The 12,459-nt window shown below is 46.1% G+C and overlaps 1 protein-coding gene across 4 annotated transcripts in view; it reads left to right on the top strand.

Moving 5' to 3' along the window:
• SHANK2 (SH3 and multiple ankyrin repeat domains 2) overlaps window positions 1-12,459 on the top strand; it is a 683,630-nt gene that overhangs the window by 22,341 nt on the left and 648,830 nt on the right. For all 4 annotated transcript variants that reach the window (XM_030811436.1, XM_030811433.1, XM_030811432.1 and 1 more), the window contains exon 2: window positions 3,886-3,985. The gene's annotated coding sequence lies outside the window, so the exon portion shown is untranslated. The remainder of the gene's footprint in view (window positions 1-3,885; window positions 3,986-12,459) is intronic.

Genomic DNA, 12,459 nt, shown 5'->3' with positions numbered 1-12,459 from the left:
GCAACTTCCGCCTCTCAGGTTCAAACGATTCTCCTGCCTCAGCCTCCCGAGTAGCTGGGATTACAGGCACCCCCCACAATGCCCAACTAATTTTTGTATTTTTAGTAGAGACAGGGTTTCACCATGTTGGCCAGGCTGGCCTTGAACTCCTGACCTTAGGTGATCCACCCGCCTTGGTCTCCCAAAGTGGTGGGATTACAGGCGTGAGCCACCACACCCAGCCTGTAATCTTCTTTTTGTGCACACTTTCTCTGGCTTTGGTATCAGGGTAGTACTTGCTCCATAAAATAAATTAAGAAATGTTCTCTCCTATTCTTTCTGGAAGACATTGTGTAGAATTAGTATTAATTATTTTTTAAGCATTTCATAGAATTCTCCAGTGAACTCATTTAGGTCTAAAGATTCCTTTTTCTCAAAAAAACTGGAGTTTAAAAATTATGAATTCAATTCCCTTAATAGTTGTAGGAAATGATTCAAATTACCTTTTTCAAATTGGGCAAGGTGAAGTAGTTTGTATTTCTTGAATAATTGCTTTATTTCATCTACATTGTCAAATTTATGTGTGTAGTATTCCCTTAGTATCTTTTTCATGTCTGCAGGCTCTTTAATGGTGTCTCCTATTTAATTCTTGGTATTGGTAATTTGTGTTTTTTTTTCTTGGTCAGTCTTGTCAGAGTTTTGTCAATTGCATTGACTTTTACAAAGAGTCAGCTTATTGTTTCACTGATTTTCTCTGTTGTTTTTCTATTTCCTGTTCATTTTTTCCCACTCGTATGTTTATTATTTTCTTCCTTCTGCTTGCTTTGGGTTTGTTTGGGTCTCCCTTTGCTAGCTTCTTGAGGTAGGAACTTAGAATTTGATTTGAGATTGTTCTTTTCTAATATATGCTATAAATTTCATGAACACTTGAAAAGAATGTGAACTCTGCTGTAGTATGGTGGAGGAAGGTTCTACAGCTATCACTTTGATCTTGTTGATTGGTCATATTACTGAGTTCTTCTGTATCCTTGCTGACTTTCCTGTCTTACTCTATCAATTGTGGAGAAAGGTTTGTTAAAGTTGTATTCAGTTATAAGTATGGATTTATATCTTCTTTCTTCACTTCTATCCATTTTTGTTTCATGTGTTTTGCTCCTCTGTTGTTTGGTACATACACATTTAGAATTAGTATGTCTTCTTGGTGGAGTCCTCCCTTATCATTATGTAATGTTCTCTTTGTGGTATTTTCTTTGCCCTGAAGTCTACTTTATCTAATATTAACATAGCCATGATTGCTTTCTTTTGACTTCTGTTTGTATAAGGTATCTTATTCCATCCTTTTACTTTCATCCTACCTATGTCATTATATTTGAAGCAAATTTTTATAGACCGCATTTAATTGTATCTTTTAAAATCTACTCTGCCAATCTCTGCCTTTTAACTGGTATATTTTGACCATTTACATTTAATGCAATTATCGATATGTTAGGCCTTACATTTGTTATTTCAGGTTTTCATTTTTCTATTTTTCCTGCCTTCTTGTGGGTTATTTGAACATTTTTGAACATTTTTTAGGGTTCCATTTTGATTCATCTGTAGTGTTTATGAGTATATCTCTTTGTATAGCTTTTTAAGTGGTTGCTCTAGGTATTATGTCATGTATACTTAACTTTATCATCTATTGTGATACCAGTTTGAGTGAAATATACAATCTTCTTTGTCTCTTTACCCCTCTCCATTTACAATTGTTAAGTATTTGGTCTATACATTAAGAACCACATCAGATTCTGTTGTAATTTTTGCTTCAACCATCAAATATAATCTATAAAACTTGAGAAGGAAAGCCTATTATATTTACCAAACTTTTTGCTTACCATACTTTTTTCCTTCCTAATGTTCCAAAACTCCTTCTTTTATTATTATTTTTTTATTTAGAAAGGTTTCTTTTTAGCTGTTCTTTTAGAATAGGTCTGCCAGTGGCAAATTTCCTTTGTTTCCTTTCATCTGAGACTATCTTAATTTTCCCTTCATTCTTACAGGATATTTTTGTTGGTATAAAATTATGGATTGAGAGTTCTTTTCTTTCATCACTTGAAAATTACTGTGCCACTTTCTTTTGGTCTCCACAGTTTCTGATGAGAAATGTGACTATTGGTTTCTCTGCCTGTTTTCAATATTTTTTCTTAGTTATTAGTTTTCAGAAGTTTAATTCTGATGTATATTGGTGTGAATTTTCTTGGGTTTATCCTATTTGGGATTCATTCAGCTTCTGGAATCTGTAGGTTTATATCTCATCAAATTTGGGACATTTTGAGTACTTTTTCAGACCCTCCCTCTCTTATCTCTCCTTCTAGGATTTCAAGCATTTAAAGTTAGATATTTTATTATTGTCCCATAACTCCCTGAGACTCTGTTTATTTTCAGTCTTTTTCACTCTATTGTTCAGTTGGGATAATGTCTATTGTTCTGTCTTCCAGTTCACTGATTATTTCCTCTGTCCCCTCCATTCTGCTGTTGAGTCCATCCACTGAGTCTTTTATTTCAGTTACTATATTCTTTAGTTCTATCATTTTCTTTTCTTTTTTTGTAAGATGGAGTTTCACTCTTGTTGCCCAGGCTGGAGTGCATGACATGATCTCGGCTCACTGCAACCTCTGCCTCCTGGGTCCAGGTGATTCTCCTGCCTCAGCCTCCTGAGTAGCTGGGATTACAGGTGGCCACCACCACACCCGGCTAATTTTTGTATTTTTAGTAGAGATTGGGTTTTGCCATGTTGGCCAGGCTGGTCTCAAACTTCTGACCTCGAGTGATCCACACACCTTGGCCTCCCAAAGTGCCAGGATTGCAGGCATGAGCCACCGCGCCTGGCCAGTTCTATCATTTTCACTTGATTCTTTTTTGTATTTTGGTGAGATGTTCTGCTTTGGTGAGGTTTTCTGTTATTTCGTCTGTTTCTAGCATGTTCATAATTGTTCGTGGAAGCATTTAACATGGTTGCTTTTAACTCTTTGTCAGATCATTCTGACATCTCTGTCACCTCTATGTTGGCATCCATTGATTTTCTTTTTTTCAGTTTGAAATCTTCCTGATCCTTGGTTTGATGGGTGATTTTCTAATGAAACTTGGACATATTTGTATTATGAGACTTTTAGTCTTACTTAAACTTTTTTTGTAAGCTAACTTTTCCTGACGCCACTTCCACAAGGGAAGGTGGAAAGGGGTGTCACCTCATTACTGACAGGTGCTATAGAAATCCAGGCTCCCCATGCTGCCTATACTAATGCCAGAGTGAAAGGAGGATTTGTTACTGCCTGGTGGGGATGAATGTGCCAGCTCCTTCCTTTGGTCTATTTGATGCCACCCTGGCAGGGATTTGGTGCTTCATTATAGCCACACAGGGTGGAAATCTAGACTCCCTACTCGGCCTTTGCTGCTGTGGGTGGGGCTGAGGCCACAGATTTTTCTGCAGTGTCTGGCTGGAGTAGACCTGTTGTCTAAATGTATTGCCCTGTTTGCTGCTTTCCTAGTCTTTCAACTAAAGAGAACACGCTTTTGTCGCGGTATTGTTCCTGCTCCTGTTGGCTTTTCTGGGTTGCTGGCTTATTCAGCACCACGTCCGGGATGTATGAGGCAAGAAGAAAACCCAGAGAGCTCACACCATGTCCCTGGCTGGTCTGCCTTCTCTCCACCTTGCAGAGTGTTATGTTTGTTTTATATACAGCATCCTGAGTATTAGTTGTGCTTTGTGTGAAGAATAGGGAAAAATGTGTCTACTCCATATGCCCAGAAGCAGAAGATCGATCCCTGGTTTTTAGCACAGAAATATCAGAATCTATGTGAAGTTTTAACACGTGCCTCTCAACAGTCTGTGTCTCATCACGCCCCGGTCTCATTATCTCTCCACAGGTCTGGAAATCTCTCCAGGCGTCCTGCTTTGGCCCCCTAGAATACAGACAGTTCCTGCTCTAAGAGGGCATCTGTGGGACTCGGTCTCCCAACACCTCTGGTGAGTTATAACATTTTCACCTGTCCTTGTTACCTGCAAGCCAGTAGCCACTGTCTGGGTTTGGTCCACCTCCCCACCTTTGCACTGTGGCCAGGGGACTTTCAGTTTCCTGTTGTCAGGCCCTGTGTGCCCTGTGCTTGTGTTTGGGTGGGAAGAGGGTGGATGGCATTGTCCTTGGTGGCCCGCTTGTGTGACCTTGCGGGGTATGAAAGGGACTATGCCTCTGGCTTCTGGACCGTGCTCTGAGCTGTCCTCACCAGCCCAGGCTAGACCCAGTCAGGGTGGCTGCAGACAGATGAGTGGTGCAGGTGCTTCCAGCTCCTCTCCGTCATTTTCACATGAACAGGGGTGCACCTGGTGGTGCCCAGGTGCAGGGAAGGGTGCAGTGAAGCCCAGGTCTGTGTGCTCTGCAGAGGCCAGAGCGTGGGCTGGTGCTCAGTGGCTGTATTTTTGAGCGCCTCCTCTGTGCCTTGCTGGTATCACCTTACCTGTAATGTGCTTAAAGGCCCCGTCTGCCAAATACCTTATCAACGTTGACCCTGACTACCACCAACTCCATGCAGAAAGTGGAATTACCGCCATTTTCAGTGAGGACACAGGCTCTCAGCAGTTAGATACTTGGTCACGGTCACGTGGGTATTGAGTGGCTGAATCCAGCTTGGCTTGACCACACATTGGGCTCCTGCTGGTACAGGACCCTGCCTCCTGGCATGGCCTTGTATACCAGGGACCATAAAGACAGATCTGTGTGGTCCAGAGCCCCATGGGCAATTTCTTAATCCTTCTGAGCTGTCCTCACCAGCGTGCCCATGCCAGACCCAGCGAGTGTGGCTGCAGACAGATGAGTGGCGCAGGCACTTGCAGCTCCTCTCCATCATTTTCACATGGACAGGTTGTACCTGGAGGTGCCTGTGTGTAGGGAAGGGCCTCTGAGCTGCACGGGCCTGCCCAAGAAGCTGTGTCAGATATGTTTTCCTAATTGTGTGCACCATGAGATCTTAATACTGTAGAAGGGCCGTACAGTCATCCCTCGGCATCCAAAGGGGATTGGTTCCCAGACCTCCCATGAATACCAAAGTCCATGGATGCTCAAGTCCCTGATTTAATATGGTGTAGTATTTGCATATAACCTAAGTACTTTCTCTCATATACTTTAAAACATCTCCAGATTGTGTATGATACCTAAACAATGTAAATGATATGTAAATGGTTGCTATACTGTATTGTTTAGGGAATAATGACAAGAAAAAAGTCTGTACGTGTTCGGTACAGATGCAAGTAAAAAATATTTCCAATGTGCGCATGGTTGGTTGAGTTCAGAGTAACTGAAGCCATGCATGTGGAAGGCTGTTTATGTGCCGATCGTATATCTCTGCTTCACCCTCCACCACCCGCTAAGAGTGCACACCCTGGGGTCCTAAACACAGCAGGCAGGAGCGGAATGTTGGAGTCACAGCCTCATGCAGGACTACCCTGGTCCTGGCCACCATCGCAGTTGGGCGGCCTCACCTGCCTGGTTTTCCTGTCTCCAGCTCCACAGCTCACCAATCCCGTCTGAAATCCAGTCGGACTCTCTCCCTTCCCATGTTTAAGCCCTTCTCTGCACCGACGTGTCCCTCCAAGTCTCTGAGCTCCCTCTCTAGCCTTTGCTGTCACTCCCCTTTCAGATGTGGACAAGCGTCCTCCCGGGTGGAGGGATGGTGACGTGGCTCCGTGGAGGGTGCTCCTGCCTTCCCTGGCTGTCTTGGCTAAGGGCTGAGTCTGCATCCTCCACAGTGCCCCTCGTCTCTGGCCGATGCTGCATACTTGTCCCTTGTGCAGAAGCACTGGCCAAGTACACGGTTCCTGCTCGAAAGGTGTCACAAGGATGCATATGAGAACATGTGACCCTGCTGGAGAAGGTGGTCCACCCCTTTATCCTAGAGCAGGAGCAGACTCAGAGAGGGAAGGACATTAGTCCCTGTCTACCTGGGAAGAAGCACGTGTCCCTTCAGGCCTGGGGTTGAGCCATAAGATGTTGCCAGCAGTCAGCTGCCTTTGGCTTCCTCAGAGCTTGAATTTGGGACTTGCTATCTATTCATTCTCTCTCCTGGGGCTGGGGCAGAGCTAACACCCATGGTGTGCATGCACTTCTGCCTTTGGAAGGCGCTTGCATCTGGCCAGCTGGGCCTCGGTTCACAGCTGGGACCTGTCTCCCCGAAACTCCCTTCTTAGCTCTTCTGGGAGCTTCGTAAGAAAGGAACACTCGGGCGGTTGGGTTGAGCCTTTGCTTGTCACTGAGAGCCTGTCTCTCAGGAGCTGCCGTTGGCTCACAAGTGGTGGGGAGCGCTTGCTTCCAGAGCAGCAGCCCTGCAACCCTGCAACCCTGGTGGCTGCGACTAAAGGGAAGGAGAGAAGGAAAAGCCGGTCTGGGCAACTCACGAAGGCTGGGAGTGAATTTGTTGTAGTTTTGTTTTTCTGGCCGGGGCACTTTCAGCTCACACAGTTGGTGACCTTGGGACAGGGGCGCCGTGCTGCTTTCTGGGAAGATCAGTGCCCTTGGCTGGAGGCAGGATGGTGGTGCTGGGTGGGGTGGGGTGGGTGGGGTTTTCCTCTTGGGGATGTTGATCATCTGGGAGGCCTAGGAGGTGCTGGTCCTGCTACAGGGAAGGGTGAGGCAGAATCACCGACCCAGCCACGCTCACCTGGGCGCTTCTCCCTCCAGCAGCTTCTCCTGCTGCCTCAGGTGTCCCAGTTCCTCCCTAACAGGAGCCACCAAGGGACCCTGCTCCTCGGTGGCTCTCCCAGTGTCCTCAGATCCCCATTCATCCATCATGAACATCGTTGTGTGGGCACCTCACGCCCCCATGCCATGGCTGCAGCGTCATTTTACAGTGGAGACTCCCAGCGCCTAAGCACCTGGGCACATCCTGGGTTTCTAGCCTTGTCTACTGATCACCTCCCCTTGCTGCTCAGAAAAAAACTGGAAAATTACCCTCCAGGGGTAATTTAGTGAGCAGCTGGGGTATCGCATAATTAGTGGCAGAAGGGTTCCACTTAGGAGTAACAGAATTAGTTGACAATGTTGCAATTCTCATTGACTGTTGAAGACGCTAGACTAGATGAATTTGAAGATCTGGTTTTTCCTGAGGTGTTCTTTGCTATTGTCTCAAATTATATTTGGGTGTAATCAGACACCCCCTAATGATTAATGACATGACCCAAGAGGATATGCTCCAGGGCACCCTCCTGGGTGGGGAAACGGGACCAAGCGGCATTTGCCAGGGCAGGACTGGGGTGAGGACCCTGGCCTCTGCACCTGCACTCCGGCCACAGTCTCCTACTGGGCACCCACTGCCTTGTGCCCAACCAGAAGCTGGCAGACTGTGTTGTGAGGGTCCGATCCTGCTCATTGCTTGTTTTTGTAAATGAAAGTTTGTTTTTATTTTTAAAGTCTTAGCAAGATACACATAATACAGAATTTACCATCTTCATCATTTTTTTTTTTTGAGATGGAGTCTCGCTGTGTTGCCCAGGCTGCAGTGCAGTGGCATGATCTCGGCTCACTGAATCCTCCGCCTCCCGGGCTCAAGCGATTCTCCTGCCTCAGCCTCCTGTGTAGCTGGGATTACAGGCGCCTGCCACCAAGCCCGGCTAATTTTTGTATTTTTAGTAGAGATAGGGTTTAACCATGTTGGCCAGGCTGGTCTTGAACTCCTGACCTCAAGTGATCCACCTGCCTCGGCCTCCTAAAGTGCTGGGATTACAGGCGTGAGCCACCGTGCCCGGCCTATCTTCACCATTTTTAAAGTGTGCCAATTAGTGGCATTAAGCACATTTACGTGGCTGTGCAACCATCGCCACCAACTGTCTCCAGAACTTTTTCGTCTTCCCAAACTGAAACTCTGTCCACATTGAACCTTCCCTCCCCATTCCTCTTCCCCAGCCCCTGACAACCGCTATTCAACTCTCTGTCTCCATGGATTTCCCCACCCTAGGAACCTCATGGGAGTGGGGTCATGTGAGATTTTGTGCCTGACTTCTTTCACTTAGCGTAGCGTCCTCCAGGGTCATCTACGTTGTAGCATGTATTGGAAATTCATTTCTTTTTAAGCCTAAGAAATACTCCTTCTGTGAATGGACCACACCTTGTTTATGCATTCATCCGGTGGTGGACACTGGGTTGCTCCAACCTTTTGGCTGTTGTGAATAGTGTTCTGTGAACGTAGGTGTGCGGATATATCTCCTCAAGATATCCACCCGTTCTTTCAGGCATATACCTATACCCAGAAGTGGAATGGCTGGTTCATGTTTTTTTTTATGTTTAGTTTTTGGAGAAACTGCCGTACTGTTTTCCACAGTCATTACACCCCTGTGTAACCCACAGTGGTTAAACCCACAGTGGTGTACACTCCCACCAGCAAGGCTCAAGGGTTCCAATTTCCCACATCCTTGCCAACACTTGTATTTTGTTTTTTTTGTTTGTTTGTTTCTGTTTTGAGACTGGGTCTCACTCTGTCACCCAGGCTGGATTGCAGTGGCACAATAAGGTTCACTGCAGCCTCGGCCTCCCAGGCCCAAGCAGTCCTTTCCATCTTGGCCTCCTGAGTAGTTGGGACCACAGGTATGTGCCATCATGCCTGGCTAATTTTTTAATTTTTTTCTAGAGACAGGTCGTGGGGGGCAGTCTCATTATGTTGTCCAGGCTGGTCTCAAACTCCTGAGCTCAAGCAATTCACCCACCTCAGCTTCCCCAAGTATTAGAATTACAGGTGTGAGCCACCACACCTGGCCTGTTTTTGTTTTTGTACATTTTTAATTTAATTTAATTATTTTTTGAGATGGAGTCTTGCTCTGTTGCCCAGGCTGGAGTGCAATGGTGTGATCTCAGCTCACTGCAACCTCTGCCTCCCAGGTTCAAGTGATTCTCCTGCCTCAGCCGCCTGAGTAGCTGAGATTACAGGCACCCACCACCATGCCTGGCTAATTATTTCATTTTATTTTATTTGTTTAGTAGAGATGGGATTTTACCATGTTGCCCAGGCTAATCTTGAACTCCTGACCTCAGCTGATCTGCCCACCTCAGCCTCCCAAAGTGCTGGGATTACAGGTGTGAGCCCCTACTCCTGGCCTGTTTTTTTGCTTTTTAAAATAGCCATCCTAGGAGGTATCTCATTGTGGTTTTTGTTTGCATTTTCCTATTGATTAGTGATGTGGAGCATCTTTTTATGAGCTTATTGGTTGTTTGAATATCTTCAGAAAAATGTCTATTCAAGATCATTGCCCATTTTTGAGTTGTTGGATTGTATGAGTTCTTTATATATGCTAGATGCTAATCCCTGGTCAGATGTGTAATTTGTGATATTTCCTGACAATGTGGGTTCTCTTTTGTGAATAAAGTTTTGTTGGCACCCAGCCATGCTCATCTCTTTCCACGTTGCGTGTGGCAGAGTTGAGTCGTTGTGACAGACTGCATGCTGTGCAGAGTTGAGAGTAGTTACCAGCTGGACATTTGCAGAAAGTTTTGTGGGCCCTTGTTCTAAATGATCTCAGCACATTGCAGTGCCTAGAACCATGCCACTTTTCTCTGATGTGATTCTGAGAAATGCTCACTCCTCATCTGGCTTCTCTAAATCCTGGTATGTGGGGCACCCCACGTGATGGTGTCCTCGTGGTCTGAAGCTTGCCCACAAAGCCTTGGGCAAGCTCTGTTACTTTCTTCTGCGATGTCTGTGTAGGATGCTGACCACTTGTGGGGTGCACAGATGCCACCCTCTCTGGGTGCCCTACAGAGAAGGCTGCTTGGGACTCCTTCCTGCTGGGGGCTGCAGAAGAGGGAGGCATTCAGGCACCATCTCCAGCCATGCTGGAAGAACAAGGCCGGGTTGAGTGGCAGGACAGCAAGTCTGGGGCTTCCTTCCCAGTTAGTTATGCCCAGTGCTCTGTTTATGCTGCCACTGCAACTTGTGTCTGGTTCAGGGGTCATCGGACTTTCATGTGAGTCTTTCCCATCAGGAGACCTTGGAGTTGATGGAGATTGGGTGTGTAGGTGCTCTGTGCTGATGGGGACAGCTGACTGGTGAGAAGGTAGTGGTGAAGGTTCCAGACCCTGCCCTCACACTGCTCATCCCTGGGCACTGCAGATTCAATTTAAAAATAAAGCAGGCCGGGCGCGGTGGCTCATGCCTGTAATCCCAGCACTTTGGGGAGGCCGAGGCGGGTGGATCACGATGTCAGGAGATCGAGACCATCCTGGCTAACATGGTGAAACCCTGTCTCTACTAAAAATACAAAAAAAAAAAAAAAAAAAAAAAAAAAAATTAGCCAGGTGTAGTGGCGGGTGCCTGTAGTCCCAGCTACTTGGGAAGCTGAGGCAGGAGAATGGCGTGAACCCAGGAGGCGGAGCTTGCAGTGAGCCGAGATGGTGCCACTGCACTCCAGCCTGGGCGACAGAGTGAGACTTGGTCTCAAAAAAATAAATAAATAAATAAAAAATAAAATGAACAGCTTTACTGAGGTGTAATTTACATGCTCTGCATGTCACCTGGTTAAAGGGAATACAGTTTGGTGGTTTTTGGTACAGTCATGTGTCGCTTAATGAGGGGGATATGTTCTGAGAAATGCAGAGTCAGATGATTTTTCATTGTGTGAGCATCGTAGAGGGCGCTCACACAGACCCGGGCTATATGGCAGAGCCTGCTGCTCCCAGGCTACAAGCCTGTGCTGCAGGTTATTGTATCGGATACTGTGGGCAACTGTAACACAGTGGTGAGTGTATTAGTCCGTTTTCACGCTGCTGATCAAGACATACCTGAGAATGGATGGAGGCAGGCAAAGAGAGCTTGTGCGGCGAAACTCCTGTTTTTAAAACCGTCAGATCTAGTGAGACTCATTCACTATCATGAGAACAGCCCAGGAAGGACCCGCCCCCCATCATTCAATCACCTCCCACCGGGTTCTCCCTACGACACGTGGGAATTGTGCAAATTACAATTCAAGATGAAATTTGAGTGGGGACACAGCCAAACCATATCAGTAAGTATTTGTGTATCTAAACATTTGTAAACACAGAAAAGGGACATAAAAATACAGCATAAAACCTAAGAAACAGTCACCTGGGTAGGGCACTTACCAAGCATGGAGCTTGCAGGACTGGAAGCTGCTCTGGGTGAGGCAGGGAATGAGTGGTGAGTGAATGTGAAGGCCTGGGAGGTTATCAGACATCGCTATAGGTTTCGTCAACACTGGACACCTAGGCTACGCTACATTTATTTAAGAAAAGGCTGGGTGCAGTGGCTCACACCTGTAATCCCAGCACTTTGGGAGGCTGAGGCGGCGGATCATCTGAGGTCGGGAGTTGGAGACCAGCCTGACCAACATGGAGAAACCCTGTCTCTACTAAAAATACAAAATTAGCCTGAAGTCGACCTCATCTGAGGTCAGGAGTTGGAGACTAGCCTGACCAACATGGAGAAACCCCGTCTCTACTAAAAATGCAAAATTAGCCAGGCATGGTGGCGCATGCCTGTAATCCCAGCTACCTGGGAGGCTGAGGCAGGAGAATTGCTTGAACCTGGGAGGCGGAGGTTGCGGTGAGGCAAGATTGCACCATTGCACTCCAGTCTGGGCAAGAAGAGCAAAACTCCATCTCAAAAAAAAAAAAAAATAAGATAATTTCTTCAGTAATAAATTGACTTTAGCTTACTGTAACTTTTTTGTTTTATAAGCTTTGAATTTTTTTTTTTAAAAAAACCTCTTGGCCGGGCGCGGTGGCTCACACCTGTAATCCCAGCACTTTGGGAGGCCAATGCGGATGGATCACGAGGTCAGGAGATTGAGACCATCCTGGCTAACACGGTGGAACCCTGTTTCTACTAAAAATACAAAAAATTAGCTGGGCGTGGTGGCAGGTGCCTGTAGTCCCAGCTACTTGGGAGGCTGAGGCAGGAAAATGGCGTGAACCCGGGAGGCGGAGCTTGCAGTGAGCCAAGAACACACCACTGCACTCCAGCCTGGGCAACAGAGCGAGACTCCATCTCAAAAACAAACACCTCTTGACTCTTTTGCAATAATACTTAGATTGTATTAAAACGCATGTTTTCAGCTATACAAACATTTTGTTTCTGTATATCCTTATTCCATGAGCTTTTTTCTATTTAAAGAATTTACTTTTTAATTTTTTTTTGTTAAAAACTAAGACACAGATCCACACGTTAGCCTTGGCCTATGCAGGGTCAGCATCATCAATACCATTGTCTTTCACCTCCGCATCTTGTCCCACTGGAAGGTCTTCAGGGGCACATGCGTGGAGCTGGTGTCTCCTGTGATTACAGTGCCTTCCTCTAGAACATCTCGTGGAAGATCTGCCTGAGGCTGTTTTACAGTTTACTTTTTTTTTTTTTTTTTGAGATGGAATCTTGCTTGCAATGTTGCCCAGGCTGGAGTGCAGTGGCATGATCTCGGCTCACTGCAACCTCCATTTCCGGGGATCATGT

Source organism: Nomascus leucogenys, chromosome 4 (genome assembly GCF_006542625.1).
Source record: "Nomascus leucogenys isolate Asia chromosome 4, Asia_NLE_v1, whole genome shotgun sequence".
NCBI classification, from domain to species: domain Eukaryota; kingdom Metazoa; phylum Chordata; class Mammalia; order Primates; family Hylobatidae; genus Nomascus; species Nomascus leucogenys.
Note: the sequence above shows the minus strand (reverse complement) of the source record. Positions and strands in the feature narration are given on the sequence as shown.